The following is a 24,418-nucleotide window of genomic DNA, read 5'->3' as shown; positions in this document are numbered from 1 at the left end:
ATTTTATTATGGGATGGCACTGAGCTCATTCTTCCGGACTTCGAGGCTCCTTGTCTATCTGGGGCAGAACTTTTATTCCTGGAGAGGAGAGTCGTGGGCTTCCCACTGAGTATCTCAGCTGCCTTTTCTCTCTGTCAACATATGTGAGAGGGTCTGAATCTCCCTTAATTCCCTGCAGCTGGCCTCAATCGGCATGCTGCTTGGAGACATGATTCTTTTGTTCCCTTGTTTTTCTCTTTAAGCAAGTAATTTTTTTTTTTTTTTGAGTTCTGGGTGGGTGTCATCTGGAGTTTTTAGGGAAAAACATCTCCCTCTCTGAAACTTCTGGGCAGGACATTAGAACTGCTGGTGGGGAAGAGGCCATTGCCTGTGATTGGTGAATGAGACTACCACCAAGGAAGGCTTAGTAGGGCAAGGGGTAGTGCCTTTGAATCTGTATCCATATTCTCTGCTGTGTGATCTTGGGACATCCCTTGCCTTCTCTGGGCCATATTGTTACATCTGTAAGGATGGGGTTGAGTTTAATTAAAGGTTTTCAATTAAAAACAAAAGCCCACTCTCAGTGGTCTTCTGGTGAACCAGGGTTTCAGGAAATATACATTCAGAGTTTCAATACTCTCACCTCGAAACTTCCCCACGGACCCAGGATCTTTATCAGCTCTGTACTGCTGCTTTAAGAGTCAACCCAAGGACAAAAGACTCGACTCATATTCCAAACATTTTAGTCCAAGGTCATTTGACTCTGTTTTCCCATTTTTGGACCTGTGACCACGCAGGACATAACAAACACGGTAAAGCAAGGAAGCTGGGAGAGAGAGAGAGAGAGAGAGAGAGAGAGAGAGAGAGAGAGAGAGAGAGGATGGGAGGAAAGGAACAAGGGAGGGAAGGAGGAAGGGAGAGGGGGCAATCCTCAGGGATTTACTCCATTCAAATAGGTCCTACCTTCTGAATGTTCATTACCACCCAATAGTCCATAAATTTTTATATGTATAGCACTAATGAAGTCAGAGTCCCCATGATGCAATAAATTCCTAAGACCCTCCCCCCCTCGCAATGGAGACAAAGTCTTCAATACACAAGACTTTACTGGACACTGCATCTAAACGCCTCCCTTTAGATATGGACTGAAACACACTTTCTTGTTTTATGTGGTCTTGAAACCTCTGAGTTTTGAAGCTGAAGAGGTCGTGGAATGGTCAGTATCCTCAAGACTGTGATAAAACTTGCCTGGGGTTGGGAACTTCCTACTAAAGAAGCCTGAAGCCATGGATCTAGTAGTTACTAGTAGCAGTGTGGAACCCAAGGACAGATTTTCTGGGTTTCTGCTCTAGATTGGATCTGGGATATTGCTTCAAGGCTTGGTTTCCTCCAACCCGTGGGTGGCAGAACCTTTAAGAAGTGGGGCATAGTAGGATATCTTTAAACCACTGGAGGTGTGTCCTCTATGGAGACTGTCTCTGCATGGAAATGAGGACATTACCATGCTAAGGTCTAAAGAGAAGGATTTATTGTAGGACATGAGGGAGAGTAAAGCCAGAGGCATGAGTCCAGAGCAGGGAGAGAAAGAAGTCAGCAGTCTGAACTGGGCCATGAGATAAGAGAGATGGTATGGAAGGGGTGGCAAAAGAAGAAGTCAAGAGAAAAGGGAAGGAGGTCATGCGGATCAAGAAGGAAGCTGAGGACTGAGAGAGTAGAGGCAAGAGAGGGCAGAAAGAGAGAACCAAGAGAGTGCATGACCAAAATGAAAGCCTCTGTGCTGTAGACATTTAGGGTAGGGGCTGGTTATTGCCAGCCAGTATGACTCTGTAACAGGTACTGGCTGAGAAAGCCTAGAGACCAGCATGTGCTTGGGTGTGCTAAGAGGCACCTTGATTGGCTATTTGTCCTGAGATTCTTTGGGACCCGAGAGTCTCTTTTCAGTTCTTTGTCCTTCCATGGCTGCTATATGGCAGGCATCTGGCTAGCCCTACCTTACACTCTCACTAGGATGCACTCCCTTGCTGCAGGTCATGAAACAGCCAGGCCAACTCATGGGAAGGTAAAAATATTTCCAAAACGGCAACTTAACATGAACTCGCCCTCTTTCTAAGTCAATTATCTCAGATTGTTATAGTAATATAAAGTCACTAACATATTTACCCCAGTTTAACTACCTTTTCTCTGTGTGCTCCAAACCTGTCCAAATCTCAATTATCTCTATCACATCTTGTCTTCTCTATCACATCTTGTCTTCTCTATCACATCTTGTCTTCTGGTAAAGTTACCAGCGCTTGCATGAACCACCTGGCCCACATCTAAGTTCTATCGGGTAATCTTTATGCCTCAGTTTCTTTGTAAGCTTCCCACCTCCATCTAGTTTTCACTTATTAGCCATTTAGTGAAGTTAATGGGCATGTGGTTTCAGTCCTTTCCAAGAATGAACAGGTAAACAATATATTGATATATGATGATAATGCATCTCATTCCATTCCTTCCCCGCTGGCCATTTCTCATTCAGCTACCTGTTATCCTGTATCCATCAATTCAAGGAAGAATGGGTTCAGCATACAACAGCAAAAATAGTGAGAGTCAGTTGTAGAACTGTGAGGTCTCAAAGCCTTAGACTCCAGTAGAGTAGAGAAATCTTATACTCATGAGTAAGTTTGTGATTGAAATCAAGTGGTAGTGACAGGGAAGTCAACTCCATGGTGTGGTGTCATGTGCTTGATGTAAAAATATGTTTTGAATTGGAGAAGAATAGGGCTCTGTTTGTGGTGTTTCTGAGTTTGTGGACCAGGATTTCCACTTCTATGCTAAGCTTGTGGTGTACAACTCTTACCTTTGACAGGTTCCCTTTTGACTGGTTCTTTCCTAGCGGAAATCAGAGAGGATTCACCTGGATGAAAGAGCTTATATCATCAGGTGACAGTGTTTTCAGGACTAAATCTTGAGCTAGGGTTTTGGCCACGAGATGAGTACAATGGGCTAACCAAACATATTAGTCAGTGTTAGGAAAGTGTCCAGACGAGCAGATGTTGAGTAGCAGCTTGAGCACTGGTCATCTGTGCTTGACAGTGAACGAATGAGGACATGGTCCTGACTTCCATCATTCTGGGTATATGGCCAAGGAGTTGACTATTTTTCATTTATACTGATAAATAGTCATCAGAACCACCTAGAAATGAGACCCATCCTATTAACTTATCCTTCTGCAGGTTACTGAACTGTAAATCCATTGACTTTAGGGAGCGAAGAAGTCAAGCTTAAAGGGACATCTTCACCTATCTGTAAGCATGTGATCAACAGGTCACTGTTGCCAAATGTTGTGTCTGGCCAGTAGATCACAACCTGGGTTCTAGCCTGGAAAGGCATTTTGGAAACCTGGAAGAGAAGAGGGGCTGGGCTGTGCGAGATAAGGAAGGAACCAAGACAAAGCTTTCTGCTCAAGGTTTAATTTTTACTATTCCGGCACTCAGTTATGAAGGAAGGGGGAGGAGCCCAATTTCCGCCAAATAATCTTGGGGTCTAGGAGCAGGGTGATCACGTGATGGCTTCGGAACAGCAAAGCGGCAGGTTCCAGCAGTGGGCGTGGCAGAACAATTGAGCAGAAAGCTCCACCCCTGAGCAAGCAGGTTTTAGGCTGGGGGAGGGGAGACTACAGATCACAACTCAAAACATAGAATCTCAAACAGTCTCCCGTGTTCTTCTCACTCCTCAGTACTCACCACCATGTAGTTACTGTTTGCATCTATTTTATAATAGAATTTCCTACTGAGGAAGCTTTAAATTTTTATTAAGTATAATTTATTATGTTTTTCTTTTCTGGATGTTATATTTTATATTCTCCTTTGAAAATTTTTGCCTGTTCTAGTACCACAAATACATTCTCCCCAAGTTCACATTCAAGTCTACAACTCATCTTTGACTAATTTTTGTATGTGATGAGTTAGGGTGAAAGTTCCTTTATAGTAAGTGAGCCTTGACACTGTGTAGCATAAGTCTCCAAACATTTTCCAACATGCCTTGGTTTTTCCAAATAAGATTAGAATTACCATTTCAATTTCCAACAAAACAAAATGAAACAAGCCAGCTGGACTTTTCGTTCGGATTCAATTTACTCTATAGTTTAGTCTGAGAAAATTGACATCTGGGATGATTAATCTTCATCATTTACTTGCCTGGATTTAGCGTTATTTAGGAGATTGGAGAAGTACATTTCTGGGAATGTCTGGGAGGGTGTTTATAGACAAGTTTAACTGAGGGAAGACCAATGCAGGTGGCTATAGTCCTAGATGAAATAGAAGGGAGGAAAGGGGCACTTCCAAGAGTGCATGTCTCCTGTCTGCTTCATGGCCTGTTATGATGTGAGCATCTGCACTCTACCATGATCTACCCTCCATGGCACATGGAAATCTCTGAAACTGGGAACCCAAGTAACCATTCCTTCCTCAACTTGTTTCTATGATATATTTTGGTCAGAATGAAATATAAGCCTCTTACTAATATTGAGTCCTTGAACCCTTGAACACATTTTTTTCCATTGTTAACTGAGATCTCCTTTAGTTTCTCTTAGCAATATTATATAATTTTAGCATAGAAAACATTCAAATCTTCTATCTAATATATTGAACATTTGATATTTTGATTCAACCATACTTTGAATTTTGAAATGCTCAGCTTCTTTGTTTATAAAGAATAGAAAATTGCTTTTCATATGGAAAGAATGTTCCCATAAATTTAGTAAGGATTGTTTTTCATCTATGGTAATAAGTAGTTAGCAGAATTGGTTATAAGTTTGTTCAACTGGCCAATGATGGCTTATTGCAGTGATTATACCATTTCAAACCATGAAATTATTGTTAATATTTTGTTTCTGAAAATCAACCAACCAAGGATAAATTCACTTCAGTAAACACACCTCTGAGTGTCAGCAAATGAACAGCAGGCAGACCTGAGCAAGCATACTTTTACAGAAGAATTCAATCCATTTATTCTATCTGAAAATCCAACTTACCCTGAACCCTTACACAATTTTCTTTGTGAGATTTTCCACTGATTCTTGGGTAATTTACAAATATGTTAGCTTTCAAGGTGTAGAAATTTTATTATGTTTTGTTACTGATTTCGATATTGTTGTGACAGAATATAATCTGCATAATTTTAAGATTTTATGATTCATTAAATCTTGCTTTAGGAAAACTTCAGAAGGTGGTTGAGGACATGCAGGCATGATATGTTAAAACTTCCAGGGAACAAAGTTGGGAAAGTTGGATAACAGATGTCAGATGATGTGGGTGGTAGCTAAAATTTCCAGTTCAAACGAAAGGAAAACAAAGGACATTGGCAAACAGATCATGGATAAATCAAGGTCTACCTTGAAAGGATTGGAGATTCTAGGGACTTGCTTCTTCCCAAATGAGAGGGACTGACAGGATCAGGAGAGAGAGAGAGAGAGAGAGAGAGAGAGAGAGAGAGAGAGAGAGAGAGATTTAGAAAATCAGCACTCTATTCTCAGTAAAGGACATTTTAAATAAAAAAATAAATAATAAGAAGGAAGAGAAGAGAGTTTGCAACGGAGGGAGGTAGAACACCAGGAAGCACCTTATTTTGGCAGCCAACTATAGCAGTGGAAAGATGTCATTAACAAAGACCTGTGCTATTGACATAGCTTGGTGGCCTCAAATATCAGACCCTATATTTCACAAACTTCCAGCAAATCAAATGCCATGGGATTATACCCTGAGACAGCCTAGCAGAATACCTTGAGACTGTGAAGAACAAAATTTGCAAGCAGTATTCAACAACATAGAAACTCAATTGGATCTGAAGTCTGAGGAGAACATAGACACAAGGTTCAGGCATTACACCTAATGAGAAAGACCATTCAGGAACAAAGCCAGCATTTGGAACCAGGCTCCAGAAGTCTCAGACACCCACATTTGTGACCTAACCTCCCAAAGGTCTGCTGAAAGATAAGAACAGCATTCATAACTCTACTCTTTAAGAATATCCTAGAAGTATGGCTAGTGACTGTGTCTTGACTTGGTAAAGGACTGCTCAGGTACATGGCAGACACTGAACGAACCCATAGCATAAAGTATATAGTATATAGTACCAATAAATTAATGCCCATAGTACTCTCAGTGTTTCTTTCCTTCATAAAATGATTGACATTTTCTATTTTTGCTGTATTCTCATAGTGGGCCTACCCTTTAATGATGATTGTTTTTGTAGACAATATTTTACTCTCAAGGGAATAGAGGTGATTGAGCCTGATAGCCTTAATTCTCATTTAAAGTAAATCAACAACTTATTCCCACTATGACTGGAACAATCATCTCCACTGAAACAATAAGGTATTAAAAAGGTAAAACAATGATCTAATCCAAGATGCACAAGTCCTAGTGCAAAATAAAAGAAACATAAAAAATCAAGACAGTGTGGCATTTCCAAAACTTAAGCCTGTAGTAATGTCCTCTAGTGAAAATGAGTTAGATGAACTCCCAGGCAAAGAGTTCAAAAGAGCAATTACAAGTAAGTTTAAAGAAATCAAGCAGGGCACAAATAAACTTAATTAATCCCAAGAGAATTCAAACAAACAACTGAATGAAATAAAGAAGACAATATTAAAGTGGACGAGAAATACTAAGAAAAAATAACAAAATAAATGAAAATAAGTCAAATAAATAAAGCTCTGTGGAAAATCTAGCCAATACAATGTATCAAGGGAAGGACAAAAAACAAACAAACAAACAAAAAACAAAACAAAAAACAACAAAAACCCCAAAAATCAAAAAACAAACAAACAAACAAAAAAACCCAGGACTTGCAATTGCTCTTTTGAACTCTTTGCCTGGGAGTTCATCTATCTCATTTTCACTAGAGGACATTACTACAAGCTTAAGTTTTGGAAATGCCATGCTGTCTTGATTTTTCATGGTGGTAGATATGCAACATTCAAACAATGAAAAAGATAATATGAAATATGAACAGAACATTTGAGATCACTGGGATCCCATGAGAAGACCAAGTCTATGAACAGATGGAGGATAACTTAAATGTTAAAGATACAAAAACATTTAATAAAATCATATCGGGGGGGGGGAGAAAAAAATCATATCAAGAAATTGCCAAAATCTAGGGGAAATAATTATCCATCTATGTATAGAAGGTGTTAAGAACATTAACCAGACAAGATCGGGAAAACATCTATCTATGAGCCAGTGAGATGATTCAGTTGGTAAAGGTTTTTACTCTAAATTCTGATGATCTGGATTTGATTCCGTGGACCCAAATTGTGCAACAAGAGAAACAACTCCCACAGGCAGTCCTTTAACATCCACAATTGTATGTGCACGTGCGCATAAATAAATATAATTAAAAAGGACCTTTCTAGGCCAGTATTCATTTATTGGTTGTCTCCAAGAAGTGTACCCCATCAACAAAGATATATATAAATAGAAATGCAGAGATGATTCAACATATGCAATCAGTAAGTATAATATATCACATAAAGAGATTGGAGGACATAAATCACATAATCATCTTAATGAATGAAGAAAGACATTTGACAAAATCCAACCAATGTCTTTTCATGATAACGTATCATGATGCAGCTTACGGCCTTGGAAAAACAAGAACAAACAAATCAAGAATCAGTAGACGGAAAGTAATAATTAAAATCATGGCAGAAATTAATAAAATGGAAACAAAAAATAAGAACCAATGAAACCAAGAGTTGGTTCTCTTAGAAGATAAGCAAGGGCTGGTGAGATGGCTCAGTGGGTAAGAGCACCCGACTGCTCTTCCGAAGGTCCAGAGTTCAAATCCCAGCAACCACATGGTGGCTCACAACCATCTGTAACAAGATCTGACTCCCTCTTCTGGAGTGTCTGAAGACAGCTACAGTGTACTTACATATAATAAATAAATAAATCTTAAAAAAAAAGAAGAAAGCAAAACTAACAAACTCTTAGCTAAAATAATCAAGAGAGTAAGAAAGTTTAAATGTTGAAAAAAAGGGAGATGAAAACAAGAGACATTACCACAGTTAATAATAAAACTAAGAAAATCATTAGTACATATTTTTAAAAAGAGTATTACACTTAGTTGGAAAAGCTAACAGAAATATACTGATTTATAGATGTATACAACCTACCAAAATAAAATCAAAATGAGATAAACAGTTTAAATATATCTATAACAAACAATAAAATTAAAGTAATAATTTAAAGATCCTCTTATTAAAAAATAGTCCAGGTCCAGATAGATTCACTGCAGAACTCTACTAGTCCTTTAAGGAAGAGCTAACTCCAGTTTCCTACACTATTCCATGAACTAAACAAGGTAGGGACACCACCAAACTCTTTTCACAAAGACAATGTTATTATGATATAAAAACCACATAAAGACATAAATACTGTAAGATAAGCTTGTTATGAATATAGTTGACACTTGAGAGAACATGTGCTGTGTGGAAAGGGTATAAACATAACCCAACTGACAGTAGACTATGCTTTGTGGTATTGGTTCACCTTGCCACTCTTTGCTGGTTATTGTTTGTCGTGACTTTGTAGAGAGAAATACCACCAAGAACTTTTGGTGGTGTTCTGGAGGTTTCTTGCTGCTCCCACAGACTCTGGCTGATTGGTAGAGCCTCAAGGTTTCTTCTGGATCTAAGTGCTATTGCTGATTTGTGAATAGTCTCTGTGAGTAGATTGAGCTATCACTGCTGATCCATGTGAATTAAACTGCTGATATCCTAACAATGCTGATTGGATTATCTACAAAGGATTAAGTCTATGCAGGCCCACATCCTCCTTTGCCCTATTAACCTTTCCTTTCTACAACTCTGGTGCATGGTGGGCTAGAAGGGAGGTTAAACATTTAAGTACACTTATTAAAGTAAGGTTTTGAAAAATATAAGACTACAAGGCAACATGGATACATGGTGTGAAATGCTTCTTCTGGATATGGCATGGCTGTTACACACATGAACACAGAGCACCTGTTGTTAACTGCACAAGATCAAGCCAGTTAAAACCCCAACATGCATGGGGGAGGTACTCACAAGACCCCATCCTGGAGCTGTGGCAGTATTGGCAGTTTATGGTAGTTGGGATGAATAATCATTTTCTGTAGATTGTCCATGCTTTAGTGACTAGCCCCACACCCACACACACATGGGCATCACTAATTGGATTATTGGGTTGGCATTACCAAGTAGAATATTTAAAAATATAAATTTGGGAAGGGGATATGTTGGGAAAGTATAGGAGTTGCAGAGAGGAAATGGAGGCTAGATATAGTCATAATAGAGATTACTTGTGTATAATAGTTTCAAAAAACGGCAGAGGAGTGGATAAAAGAGCATAATATGTGCACACGATAGAATTGTTTTCAGCTTCAAAGGAGTAAAATCATCTCACTTTCAGAAAACTGTATGCAATTGGAGATGATCTTATTAAGTGAATTAGGCCAGTCTTTGAAAGTCAATTTTTTTTTTCTCATTCTTTTTTTTTTTTTTTTGGCTCTTGGATCTTATTTATAAACATAAAATTGTATTTGTAAACCTAAAATGAAAGTAGAAGTGAAGCTGTCAAGGGTAAAAAAGGGAGCTAAATGATGTGGAAGGGAAAAGAGGAGGCACTGTAAGATATGGGGTAATATATGCTCACACAATACACAATACATACTTACATGAAAATATCTGTATGTAATATATAGAACTATGTATCATGATACATACAACAAAAATTGAAAATTAATGTTATTTGCCTTTTATAAATTTCATATAATTTATTTTATTTTTTAATTAATCATTCCACTTGTTTGCATCTCAAATGATATCCCACTTCTCAGTTATCCCTTCCACTAACCCTCCATCCCATATCTGCCCTACTCCTCCCCTTTGCCTGTATGAAAGTGCTTCCCCACCCACCCACACTCTCCAGCTCTACTGCTCCATCATCCCCTTACTCTGGGGCATCAATCCTTCCCAGGACCAAGGGCCTCCCCTCCCATTACTGTTGGGCAAGGCCATCCTTTGCTACATATGTAGGTGGGAGGTAGAAGGAGAGGGGGACAAGGGAAGGAGAAAGGAGAAGGAGGAAATAAGGGTGGCAGTATCAGAAACTGGAGGACGTGTGAGAGTGGTACAGTTTTGGAGATGAGGAACTGTGGGGATAGCCATGGGAGTGTCCCAGACACCAGAGAAACGTGAAGCTCCCATGACCAAATGGGATTGACTTATCCATAATGCGCAAAGAAGGGGGAGATAGAACTTGTGGAGACCACCTCCTGGTCAAGGGATGGGGTCTCCCACCCACCTCGAAGTTTTTTAACCCAGAAATGTTCCTGTCCAAAGGAAGAACAGGGACAAAAAATCGAGCAGAGACTGAAAGAAGGGTCATCTGGGGACCACCCCACCTGGAGATCCATCATGTCTGCAGACACCAAGCCCAACACTGTCACTGTGGTCAAGAGGTACTTTCTGACAGGAGCCAAGTGTGGCAGTTCCTTGTCATATATAGTCCCAGTCCTATCTATGGATGTACATGTATGGATTCAGTCAAGCTTGGACAGGTAATATATATTTTAATTGCATAGACTTTCTTCTCTTGTCATTGTCCACTAAAAAATAAAGTAACACAACTACTTAGTAGTTACAAGGATTTTATTTTAGTGAGCATTATGTACAACCTAAAGACTTAAACAGAAGAGTGTAGAGCTGGGCAGTGGTGGTGCACACCTTTAATCCCAGCACTTGGGAGACAGAGGCAAGTGGATGTCTGAGTTCAAGACCAGCCTGCTCTACACAATGAGTTCCAGGATAGCCAGAGCTAGATAGAGAATTCCTGTCTTGAAAAACCAACCCAGCCAACCAACCAACCAACCAACTAACCAACCAACCAACCAACCAGCCCTGTTCCTATAGTTTGTTGGAATATGTTGCACATAGCTCTTAGATCTAGTCGGTTATACTATTTTAAAATTGGTTTATACTATTTTTAAAATCTTTGATTTCTATGTGTTGCTTATACTTAAATGGTCCATTATACAAAGCAGCCCATCAAAAACTTCAATTATCACCATACAACTGTCCCTTCAAGATCTGCAAATTCCTATGCTGCCTATTTTGGAGCTCTGTTTAGCTGTATACATATTTATAATTCTTATAGCTTCTGGTGGGTGGATTGGGCCTTCATCATTACATATACCCTTCTCTATGTCTTTCTAAAGGTGTTTGTGTGGTTGAGAGGTTGTGTGTATATGTGTGTGGGGGATATACTTATGCAAGGCTGAGAGTGCACATGAGCTGCCTAATATACAAAGTCAATATTATCATAATGTCTCATTCGAAAAGAGACAGAACACTCCCTGCATGCCAGAGATGGTGCTATCTCAGCACACAGCTCACCAGTTGACTAGACTGGCACCAGTAGGCCACAGGGAGTCCCCCGTCTCCCAGTCCTGTCTCGCAGATGTGCACCGCTGTGTCAGCTCTTGTGTGGGTGCTGTGGGTTCAAACCCAGCTCTTCATCTTTGTATGACAGGCACTTTTGGGATAGTTGTCTTTAATTAGTTCCTTTCATTCTACTTTTGTGTGACCTATTTTTCATATGTTGACATTATTTGTTGAAAATTAGACATAGTGAATATCCTAAGACAGAAGATCTGCAAATCGAACTCTCCCTACTTTACTCAACTTTCTGTCACTGTAACAAAATAGGCCTGAAAAATAGCTTAAACAAAGGAAAAGTTCCCTAGTGGCTTTAGTGACTCCTGTCCGCAGTCACTTGGGCTCGTTGCTTTGGGTCTGTGGCAAGGCAGAATCTCATGGTAGGAGCTCAGGACTTTATGGTAGAGGAAACTAATCACATCCAAGTTCCAATTCCCCTTCAAGCACCCAACTCCTTCTTCCCACTGCATCCCTTCCCCCTTCTAGAGGTACTGGCCTCCCTCACTAGCACCAGTAGGCTGATGACCAAGCCTTGAGCACATGAATGTCTTTGGGTGGCAGAGGGGTGGGGAGTAGGGTGGGGGGGGCAGTCAAGACCAAAACACTTCCTTCATCGAGCGTATTGTTTACGTCCTGTTAATTCTTATATGTTTAGTGATTTATACATTAAATTTGTAAAGTTTGTATCCTTTGTCCTCTACAGCAACTGATGGCTCTATTTGGTCAGCTTAGTGGTCAGGTAGAGATTTGGCAGGGATTTCCTGTTTCTGTTTCCTTTTGTTTTCATTTTAATTTATTCTGTGGAGTCTAAAGTCAAAATTTAAAAGCACGAACCATGGAAGCTTTAGGTACAGTACCAAACAATGTCGAGACAAGAAACAAAGCAAAACAACAACAGATCATTTATACATTCCTTGCTTTTAATTTTACTTTTACAAAGGCACTAGTAACATATAAGTCCTAAGTCCTCTCAACCTGTTTACCAAGCAGAGAGACAGCAATGCATCACAGGACAGCAGGCTCCTTAAAAAGCTGCAGCCCAGGTATGTTCTTTGGTTGGTTCAGTCTCTGAGAGCCCCAAGGGTCCAGATTAGTTGACTGTTGTTCTTCCTGTGTTGTTCCTATCCCCTTAGGGGCTGCTCTTTGCCTTGCTCTTCCATAAGAGTCCCCAAGCTCCATCCACTGTTTGGCTGTGGGTGTCTGCATCTGTCTGAGTCAGTTGGTGGGTCGGGCCTCTCAGAGAACAACCGTGCAAGGCTCCTGTCTTTAAGCATAACAGTATCATTCATAGTGTCAGGGACTGCTGCTTGCCCATGGAATGGGTCTCAAATTGGGCTGATTATTGGTTGGCTGTTCCCTCAGTCTCTGCTCTACCCCAAATGCCTATATTTCTTGTAGACAGGATAAGTTTTGTGTGGAAAGTTTTGTGGGTGGGTTGGTGTGATCCACTGGGATTCCTGCCTGGCCACAGGAGGTGGCCTCCCCAGGCTCCACATCTCCAATGCTGGAAGTCACAGTTAAGGATACCCCATTGATTCTTGGGCACCTCCCCTATCCCAGGTCTCTGTCTCTTTCTGGAGATGCTCCCTACCTCCCCCTCACACCTTCACCCATTAGTTGCAGATTTCTATTCAACCAAAGAATATACATGGGCTGGACCTAGGCATCCCTGCACATAGATAACAGATGTGCAGCTTGGTCTTCATGTGAGTCCTAAAAAACTGGAGCAGGGGCTACCCCAAAAGCTGTTAGGGTTAGGGTTAGAGTTAGGGTTAGGGTTAGGGTTAGGGTCAGGGTTAGGGATATGTTCTTCTAGCTGGGCTGCCTTGTCTGGCCTCAGTGGGAGAGGATGTGCCTAGCTTCACAAAGACTTAAAAGTGTCAGGACTGGGAGATACCAGCCGGGGTGGGCCACCCACCTGCTCAGAGGAGAAGAGGAGGAGGGATGGCAGAAGGATTATGGGAGGGAGTGATTGTGTGTGTGGGGGGAGGGGGGGACAGTGAGCAGAATGTAAAGTGAATAATTAGGAAAAAAAGCCACAGCAGAAGTATTTGGTGACTGACTGACTATGCACAGACCTGGGCGGGAGGGCATTCCTCATACAACAGGTAACAGGCATGAACCAACAACTAGAAAAAAAAACAGGCTTATATTGATACTGAGAGAAGATAAAATGTTAGCTCTGGAACACGTTTTATTTTTTATGCTTAAATTTGTTTATTAATTCACTTTACCCCCCAGTATCAGCCCCCTCCTCCCAATACACCCTCATGTAGATTCTTCTCCATTCCACCCTCCTCACACCCCTTCACCTCCATCCCACTCCCAGCGCATGAAGCTGCTTTAATTCTATTCCATAACCTGACACTTCTGCAGCTGCCTGAGAGTCAGACTCTGCTTCCAGGGCTGCTCGGTAGCTTTCGGAAAGTCACCTTCAAATACAAAAGCACTCAGTCTGCCGGAGAAGAATCTACGTCTACACTGAAAAATGTTACAGCAGGGCGGACCTTTTGGAAAAAACAGACTTTAAAAAAGATGGTCTTGTGGGCTTACAATAATTGTAAAAATCATTTCCCTTGAAAAGGAAACAAGATGCTCTCCGATCTTTCAGTGTCCGTTAGATGCCAGTGATTTATAAATTCTAAACTTTAAGCAAAATTCTATTTTTGAAATGGTTCTTAAGTCTAATCTAAAACAGAGAAGACGCCAGCATATCTGTGAAATAGCCACCCAAGACAAAACACGATAGTATCTGTTTCCACTGTGAAAATTCACTCAGGTCTATCATTATCTTCAGATGAGTGTTTAGTACCCCTTTTAACAATGTCACAAGAATATTTAGTGCCAGGCACTCCAAAAGCCAGAAACAAAATCTTCCAGTCTTTGGAGCTATTTGGTGTGTGCTCTAAAGTCTGCCTTCAACACTCACCTCAGCAATCCACAATTAACTCCGCCTTGGCAGCATGAAGGTCCTTCAACAGAGACCTTGTTGCTACAGACATCTGCTGAGCGTGTTCCCTACCTTTGAAATGTATGTCACCACAGAACTACATGGGAGTGTTTTAAGTCTTTCTCATATGTGAGTTGCTCCTTGTTGCTGTGACAGAATGCCTTGCACAAACACTTTAAAAGGAGGAATAATTTATTTTGGCTCATAGTCACAGTGATTTCTGTCTGTCACAGTATAGATAGCATGACAGAGCCAGGGCTGAGAAGCAGAGAGAGAGAACACTTGCATCCACTCTCATTTCATTCGGGCCCCCAGAATATGGGACACAGCCATCAACATTCAAAGTGTGGTTCCTACCTGTACTGGCTGGTTTTGCATATCACCTTGACACAAGCTGGAGTTTTCACAGAGAAAGGAGCCTCCCTTGAGGAAATGCTTCCATGAGATCCAACTGTAAGGCATTTTCTCAACTAGTGATTGGGATGGGAGGTCCCATTGTGGATGGTGCCATCCCTGGGCTGGTGGTCATGGGTTCTATAAGAAAGCAAGCTGAGCAAGCCAGGGGAAGCAAGCCAGTAAGCAGCACCTTTCCACGGCCTCTGCATCAGCTCCTGCCTCCAAGTTCCTGCCCTGTGTAAGTTCCTGTCCTGACTTCCTTTGGTGATGAACAGCAGCGTGAAAGTATAAGTTGAATAAACCCTTTCCTCCCCAACTTGTTTCTTGGTCATGATGCTTTGTGCAGGAATACAAACCCTGACTAAGACAAACTGGTACTGGGAGTGGGGTATTTCTGTGACAACCTGACCATGTTTTAGGGAAGACTATGGAAGGATTTTGGAACTTTGGTCTAGAAGAGCCATTGGGATGTTCAAAACTCTGTGGGATATTTTGCAGGAGTTTGGAAGATAACAGTGCAGAAGATGGAGATCTGGCTTGTGAAATTCCAGGGGGAAGATCAAAGATTCTTATTAGGGCCATTGCTATTTTGATTGTGAAGCTTCTGTGGTTTTGGTTAGCTGGGGCTAAAAAAATCAGCTGTGATTAACAAGATACCAGAACTACTAAGTGAAAACTTTGCATTGCTGGGACTGTTGATGCTGGTTAGCTGGAGCTAACAAATTAGCAGTGCTTAGGAAGCGACCAGCATCACAAAGGTGAAATCTGCTGGGAAGTATTTCCTGAGAGCACAGGGAAGCAGTGTTTCAGAGGCAGCCATGATTGTACTTTGTATTGGCAGCCAGACTTATAAGAGTCATATATAAGGTGATATATGAGTCACCCAGGTGGTACTGGTTTTGAAGCATAAAGAGGTAGCAGCTCATGGTTGGCACTGTGAGAGGCCAGGAGAGGCCATTGGTAAAGGTGCAGCCTCAGTGGCAGTTGAAGGCCCAGGACTGAAAGGGTCATGCAGAGAAGTTGAGGCTTGGCATCATGAAAAGAGCCTGTGAGAGGCTATTTGTGAAAGTGCAGTCCAGTTGCAGCAGAAGATAGCAGTGTTTTGGCGATGCCAGTCCCATGAGATGACCACCAAGAACAGCAGCAGCAGTGCAGTACAGGAAGCTGGAGCCTAGAAGACAAGCTATGTGCGACAAAGAGCAGAGCTGGAGAAGTGACCCAAGTCCTTGGAGGAGCCCAGAAGATTCTGAGTGGATCCCAGACCTTGATGGTTAGAGTTTGATTTTTGCTTTTGATTGTGACTGTGCCCTGATGTTTTTTTTCCCTCTTGAAGTAAAAAAGTATTTTAATGGAGCCCACAGTTAAAAGACTTTGAATTTCAAAAGATTGAATATTTTGAAGGGATCAAAATTTTAATATGTAAGAAGAATTTGTAAAGACCGTGGGACTTTTAAAGTTATTTAGATCTTGGGGATGAATAAGAAAGTAAGGGTTGAGGCTTAGTAATGATGTGTTTGTGTGTAAAGTTGACAAGGGGTCATTGTACTGGCTAGTTTTGTGTGTTAATTTGATACAAGCTGGAGTTATCACAGAGAAGGGAGCCTCCCTTGAGGAAATGTCTCCATGAGATTCAGCTGTAAGGCATTTTCTCAATTAGTGATCAAGGTGGAAGGGCCTACTGTGGGTGGTGCCATCCCTGGGCTGGTGGTCCTGGGTTCTATAAGAAAGCAAGCTGAGCAAGCCAGGGGAAGCAAGCCAGTAAGCAGCTCCCCTCCATGGCCTCTGCATCAGCTCCTGGCTCCAAGTTCCTGCCCTGTGTGAGTTCCTGTCCTGACTTCCTTTGGTGATGAACAGCAGTGTGGAAGTGAAGGTGAATAAACCCTTTCCCCCTTGACTTGCTTCTTTGCCATGATGCGGAACCCCTGGAAAAGCTGTGAATGACACACCCAGGGGTGTGGCTTTGCTCTTACAAGTTTCCCACTCTCTAAGCTGTCATCCCAAGCTTTCATACAACAGCTGTTTTCTTGGACTTGAATTCTGTGGCCTATGCGATTGCAATTACTTTTTCCCATATTTTAAAATTTAAAAAAATGTGTTCAACTAACATGTTTGATCATGTCCTCTTCTCTGAACTCCTCCTAAATTCTACCCAATTCCCTATGCATTCAACTTCACATACCCTCCCCACTCAGAAAACACCAAAATGAAAATCAATACAAACACAAATCAATAAGACCACCCCCAAACAAAACAACAACAACGACACCCCCAAATTAAACAAAAAACCTACAAAACAAAACAAAAATTTGCTTTATGTTGACCAACTACTTCTGCACCTGAGCATGCCTTGGAGTCAGGTTGATAGACCCAGTGACACTCCATTGTAGAAAACAAGTTTTTTCTTTCTCATCTGTTATCAATTATAAATAGCTTCTTGGTTAGGAGTGGGACCCTGGGTCCACTTCCCCATCTTAGTGCTGGAAGCCTAGCTAGCTTGAGCCTGTATATATGGAAATAGAGTATGATCACAATTTGTTGCTAAGGAAGTCTGAACTTCTACACAAGGGCCCTCTACTGGGAGTTTGTATGGACACTTCTAAACTTTCCATAGAACGGGGGAGTGCGAGAAAGTGCCAAAGGATGCCATAGAACTCTCCTGCCACGACTTAGGCGTTCTTCTCTGGACTGAATGTTTCTCTGGCTTTGTTTTTGTGCAGCTTCAGCTCAATAGAGCTCAGATAAAATGTGTTCTGACAGTTCTGTTAGCATATCCACTGATTCATGGCAGAATGGGCTCTGGGGGGCCTTCCTTACTTGATTGTCTTCTATGATTATTTGTTAGTAATTTCTCTCTGGATTACTAGGCTCTACGATATGGTTGGCCTTTGGATAACATTAAGACGTGGGCTGAGGACTTGCTGATAAAGTTCCCTGATTCTTTCTTCCAGTATGGATCACTAGAGACGCACTCTCTCGACTTCTCCCCGAACACGCCTTTGTTCTTCTTCATGCTTGAAGGCTAGCTTCTCCGTGTAGGTGTTGGACAGGCAGTTCTTTCCCCTTTCATCTGTTCCCATCTTCTGAACATCTTCCACTGTTGCTGCTAAAAATAGCTCCCACTCTTTTTGTTCTCCTGGGCTCCAACGTGTCTCGTATTTTCTGCCTGCTTTTAAGTCTCCTCTTTAAAAAGCTTTTGATTTTCAGACATTGATCTCTGTATACTAAGTAGCAATATTTTCCTTCAAATTAACTCTGTCTAGAATTTGTTGAGATTTTTAGATATGTGAATCTCTTTAAAATTTTTTTGGGCAATAGTTTTTCCAAGTAATTTTCAGTTTTGCTCTCTTCCCTCCAGACTCTAATATTGTTTTGAGATAAGATTTTAGTGTGTAGCTCAGGTTAGGGCCAAACTATCATCTTCCTGCTTCTCTCTCATAAATGCTGAGATTACACCCACCACCCCAGCCTTTTCTGGTCCCTAATCTCACACAGATGCACTTTGGGTTTCTCTTCCTGTCTTTTGTAATTTGTGTGTTAGGAGACTTTCTGCTGCTGTTTTCAGGTTTGCCCACCTATTCTCCAGTTAACATGAATTTATTAATAAACCAGTCCAACACAGAATATGTCTTACATGCAGCATTTTTATGCTCCAGACTTGTCATTACCAATATTGTAGTGTTGCAGTTTTGCCTGAAATCTTCCATCTTTCCGTTCATCTTGCCCACGTGCTTGTCCTCCATGTGCTGATAATGGTCATTTAGAAGTTCTTATCAGTTACTAACATTTTGGTTTTTTAAAACGGCTTTTATTGACCTTATTTGACTTCTGATTGCAAGTCATGTTTTCTTGTTTCCTCATGATTTACATGGTTTCTCTCTCATACCAGATATTGTAACTACAGCTTCCCTTCGGTCAGCCTAGACACTGCTGAACTCCGGTTTCACAATTCTGGCAGTCTCTTCCACCTGTGGAGTTCTGTGAGTGTGTGTCATTTCTCTGTTTCCCAGCATTCCCCTTGGCTCCACAGCACCATACTCACTCCATAAACCTGTGCCCAGGAGGGAAGTGGCAGCAGGAAAGCCCTTATTGGACTCTTTCCCTGACTTTGGTCTGCTGTTCCTGAGAGACTGCCTGTCTGGGTAGTTTATCCTTCTTGCTTGTGATCCCCACCTGGCAATCTCTCCACGTCTGTATTTGTATGCACACATCAGGAACGCTTTGTTCTCTTTGTATAACTTGGTTTAATGGGACTTCTCTGGGACCATCCATCCAATTCTCTGGAGAGATGACTCAGTGGTTAAGAACACTGACGGCTCTTCTGAAAGTCTTGAATTCAAATTCCAGCAACCACATGGTGGCTCACAACCACCTGTAATGAGATCTGATGTCCTCTTCTGGTGTGTCTGAAGTCAGCCGCAGTGTACTTAAGATATAATAAATATATCTTTTTTTTTTTCAAAAAGAATGAGTTTAAGGGAGAAAAATCCATAATTTTATAATTTTATCCAGTGTTTACTCCTTCTACACCAGAAGCTGTAATGTTTTAATAGGCAGGAAAACTCCTGTGACTGACTTTACAAGCAGAACTATATTTTATAAGGTTTTTGAAAAGCCACTCTGATGACTGCTCAAGGTTTTGATATTAGGCCAGGGCAGTCTGTTACATGGTAACCACATGGACTAATTGCTCTAACATTAAACCAACTTTGTATGATCATGTAGCCATGGGGAAATCTAACAAAATGCTTGAGTTTCATTTACTTCTAGGTGACTTTAAAATTCATCTTTTTTTTTTCTGAAGTCACAAAGCTAAAGTATGACTACCCATCTGCCAACAACTTGGTTTGTAAGACCCGAGGAGCCTTACGTCTGTGTTGTCCAACTCACAAAAACACAGAGATGGAGATCGATGCAACAAGCAAGCGGTTCATTGATCCAGCACGCTAGGGTCGTTCTGCAAATGGGGCAGAGGCGACCCCGTATCTCCTAAGCACACACTTTTTATACCCACAAATCTGACTTTAAATCTTAGCCCAGTGTCTGTAATTTCTGTAGATTCTTGTTAAACATCAATCTGTTGTTTAATGAGGAGGAGGAGGAGGAGGAGGAGGAGGAGAGGTTTAACGGTAGGCCTTGATAACAATAGGAGTTGGTTTAAGCCCATTGTTGGCTTGAGCTGACCTTTTCATTCCCCTCTTTTAGAAATGGTAATTACCCTCTGCGTTTTGGAGAGGCAAAAGTTTCATGACCTTCCAGAAGCAGCATTGAAGGCCCTTGCTGAGGTGAGGTTTTAGTCAGCAGAAGAGGGAACTGAAACATTCTTGGCCATTATCTGCACCTGCCTTGCTTTCTTGTAAAGCTTGTTTTGCTGGGTCATTCTGGGAACAGAGGAGTGTTTGTCACAACCTTCTGGCGGAAGATCCCCAGCATGCTATTCTAGCAAGGTCTTTCAGTGGTCATCTTATGTTCTCTAAGGTCACACATTCCCACAAGTTATGAGTCCTCTGAGGATGGCCAGTCTATTAAACTGTTATCTTTTGTTCTCTCTCCTCATTTTCCAGAAGAAGACTAATTTTATTTTTTGGTGTTTTAATGATTAAATGCAAGGTTCCTTATTCATGGGAAAGAAACTATAAAGGATACACAGTATCCGCTTACCTATGAGAATCCTTTTAGATTTATTAGATTTGGATATCTGATAGTCCTCAGATGCAAAATGTGCGCAAAGGGCTTGCTTGCTAAACTTGTTGTTGTTGTTGTTCTTTCTGCTCCTCCAATTCTTCTTTTCCTTCCTCTTCTCCTCCTCTTCCTCATTAAACAACAGACTGATGTTCAACAAGAATCTACAGAAACTACAGACACTGGGCTAAGCTTTAAAGTCAGATTTGTGGCAATAATGTCTCACTAGAATGGGAAAAGAAAAACAGTCTCTGGATGTCAGAGATGGCTATTGAGACCAGATGCATGACTCAGCCATCTTCCTTCCCATTGTTCCCTAATCCCCCTTTCCCTTTCTGACAAAGCCATCTTGTGTTCCTGACCTCTCTTCAATGGTCCTTGCTTGGGAGAGTATAGGTTTTCTCTATATATTTTCAGGACTGGCACTTGACTAAACTGATGTCCTTTTTACCCACTCTCATCTCCTAGTGATAGGCTTTTGAGGACTGGACATATAGATTTGGGTCATCTAATACCCCACATAAACCTCAGCTGATCACAGTATGCTGCAGGGGGAAGTAGGGGGATCTCTGAGATCTTCATGGCAAAAAGGCAGTTTGGCACAGCAGGACTCTGTAGCCAGTGTGGGTTCAACCCTCAGGAGTCTGACCCTGAGTGGTTTATCTTAGGCATATTCAAGTGCAGAGCAACCTGGTAAAAACTGTTCTCGTGATTTTATATTATGATATTATAAGGAATGGCCTAAGGGTTTTTTTTTATTGTTTCATTTACTTTATTTAACATTTAAAGATTTTTTTTGTTGATTCTTTATGAATTTCACACCCCGTACCCTAATTCCACTCAAATCCCTGTTTCTCCATATTCACCCCCCTGCCCTTGCAACAAAAGATAAAAATAAAAATTAAAAACCCAAAGCAACCCCAAACAAACCAAATCTTGCCTTGGAAGTTGTGGTGTGTCACAGTGTGACACGGAATATACCCCTTTGCCCAAACGGCTTTACGTGCAAATGTCTGTTGCAATGAGTCATTGGTCTAGATGGAGTCACCTGGCGTCTGCTGTACCATCAATACTGGATCCTCACTGGCATTCCTGCTGGTGCCCTGAGACAGCACATGTGGATGTCAGAGATGGTTATTGACCCCAAAGCATGACTCAGCCATCTTTCTCACACTGTTCCCTATTTCACCCCACCCCCACCCCTTCCCACCCTGTAAAAGCCATCTTGTGTCCCTGACCCAATCCTGTAGTGGTTTGGTCTGATGCTGCTTGTATTCTAATGCTAAATACTGGTTCATGATGTGGTTGCCCCCATAAGCAGATTCTCATGTACTTAAGGGATGCCATGTAAACCTTCCCTCAATTTAACTGGTCAATAAAAGGCTAGAACCCATGATTGGGCAGTGGAGGGAGAAAGGCTAAACTGGACGTTTGAGAGGGAATTACAGGGAGAGAGGGAGAGAGGGAGAGAGGGAGAGAGGGAGAGAGGGAGAGAGGGAGGAGGAAGACGGAAGAGAAAGCTTCCATGAACCGAACTGTGTGGCCTGGAGAAATAGCAAGTAACAAGGGTCTTTATGGCTGGGGAATACATTAGTAAAGCTCTAGACCTGCCCAGTCTAGGCATATGGCTTATAAATAAAATATCTGGATTGTGTGTCTTTTATACAGGCTTATTAGTATTAAAAATTTCAACTATATAATCCCGCAAGCACAACAAAGTATACCTAAATCTTTTCGAGAAACAAAGAAAGCTAAATACAGACTATATATAAGTAGATGGAAACTCTTTGTAAAATTGTGACAACTTTCCCTAAAGATGTGTCCTAGAGTGACAGAGAAAAAACAAGTTTCCAAGAACGGTCTGGAGGAGGGTCCCTTGCCAGAAAGTCTCTGGCCACAGATCGTGCGAAGGTCCCCAGGCTAGAAAACACACCAGCTCCAGCCTTCTAGGCAGAAACCCAGGTTTGTACTCCTTCCCTTGAAGGAACAACCTGGAGTGCTTAATGTCCCAGGTTGCCCTCTAGCAGTGGTTCTCAAGCTTCCTAATGTGCTAACCCTTAAATACAGCTCCTCATGTTGCAATGACCCCCAACCATACAATTATCTTCATTGCTACTTCATAACTGTAATTTTGATGCCGTTATGAATTGTAATGCAATTATCTGTATTTTCCTATCATCTTAGGAGACTCTTGTGACAGCGTCATTCAACCCCCAAGGATGTCACAGGTTGAGAACCCTGCCCTGAAGCATGTTTGTGAGCATAAAGACCTCTGTGACCCCTACACTATGCTATTGTATACATTACTGGATCTGAAATGCTGATTTAGTCAAGGAATTATCTCAGATATTGAAGGGAGCCATCTACATTTGAATTTTATTCTCCCATAAGGTCTTTGGCATGTTTTGAATGAAGGTTCTATAAACTCATCAGGGCATTTGCAAGTGTTACAGTTGTTGTATCATCACTCTGATCAGATACCCAACTAACAGTTTAAAGAAGTTTTATTTTGACTCGCGGATTTGAAGATGCCAGTCCATCATTGTAGGAGGGCATGGGAAAGCCGAACAACTCATAGCATGATGTCTAGGAAGCAAAGAAAAAGAATATAAAAAAATGAGGTGGGATAAAATATAGCAGCAAGGAAAACAATCCCTTGGTGGGATCAAGGGAACAATCCCTATGTTCTAGTTCCTGCCTTTCACTGCCTCCCCCAGACACTATTATGTTATGAATCCATCAAAGAATAAATGCACTCACTAAGCCAGAAGCTTCATGGTCCAATGTCCCATGGAAATGATCTCACCTCCCCACTCAGAGATGCTTTTCCGATCGCTTAGGCATTTATCCATCTAGTTAAATTGACAATCACGATTTGCTACCACAAAAAAACTATTCAATATTTTTATTCTCTGAAAGAGTTCCTGCCATGCTGACATAATTGATCTTTAAATGCTTACCCCCTCCCCCAAATCATAACAAAGATAAAATGAAAAAAAAATGCCTATACAGGATTCTCTTTCACATTTTCTTTTTCAAATTTCACAGACAATAAAAATGCAAGAGTTATTTACTTAGAATCTCAAGCACCTTGGATGCTCCTTGGGATTTGAGACTAGATGACATGACTTCCCTTTTCCAGATTAAATGTTTCTTATAATTAATAACTTCAGGTTAATTTTTTCCCAGGCTCTCTTGGGAAGCCATTTTCTGTGTTTCATGGTCTTTCTTTTCTTTTTATGGCTTTTCTTCTCAGTCTGATTGAGTATGTAGTGGAAGGCAGTTTCTCTTTGGTGTTTGCAGGATCCGCTTAGCCTTAGAGACATTTGGATCCTAAAACCCTGGAGACACCAAATGACACCAGCATGTCTTTCTATGACAATGGGATGACTAGTGGATAAGGACTTCTGGATACTCTCAGTCAAGTCACTAGAAGGTTAGAATGATCAGTCCCCTCAACAATGTCTGGAGATGGGAAAGGGGCCTAGTGTTGAGCTAACGAACAACATGCATGGTTTAATCAATCATGCCCATAGAACAAAACCTTCTATTGCCTCAGGGTGAGTAACCTTCATGAGCCTGTGATTGGTGGCCACTGGAAGTTCCCGGAAACAGGAGTTGGAGAGAGAGGGGGGAGAGAGAGAGGAGAGAGAGAGAGAGAGAGAGAGAGAGAGAGAGAGAGAGAGAGAGAGAGGATATATAGGTATGTGGATGGATGGACAGATGGACAGATGAATAGATAGATAGATAGATAGATAGATAGATAGATAGATAGATAGATAGATAGATAGATAGATGTGTGTGTGTGTATCTTCCACCAATAGAAATATCACTCAATATCACTGTGATCTGTAACCCAATATGATGGTTCATTTTGATGGTCAACTTGGTGGAATTTAGACCCTCCTAGAAAACCTCTGTGTGTGTCTGTGATTCCATGGGCTCTGGTCCAA

This window comes from Mus caroli, chromosome 8, assembly GCF_900094665.2.
Source record: "Mus caroli chromosome 8, CAROLI_EIJ_v1.1, whole genome shotgun sequence".
Taxonomy (NCBI): Eukaryota; Metazoa; Chordata; class Mammalia; order Rodentia; family Muridae; genus Mus; species Mus caroli.
Note: the sequence above shows the minus strand (reverse complement) of the source record.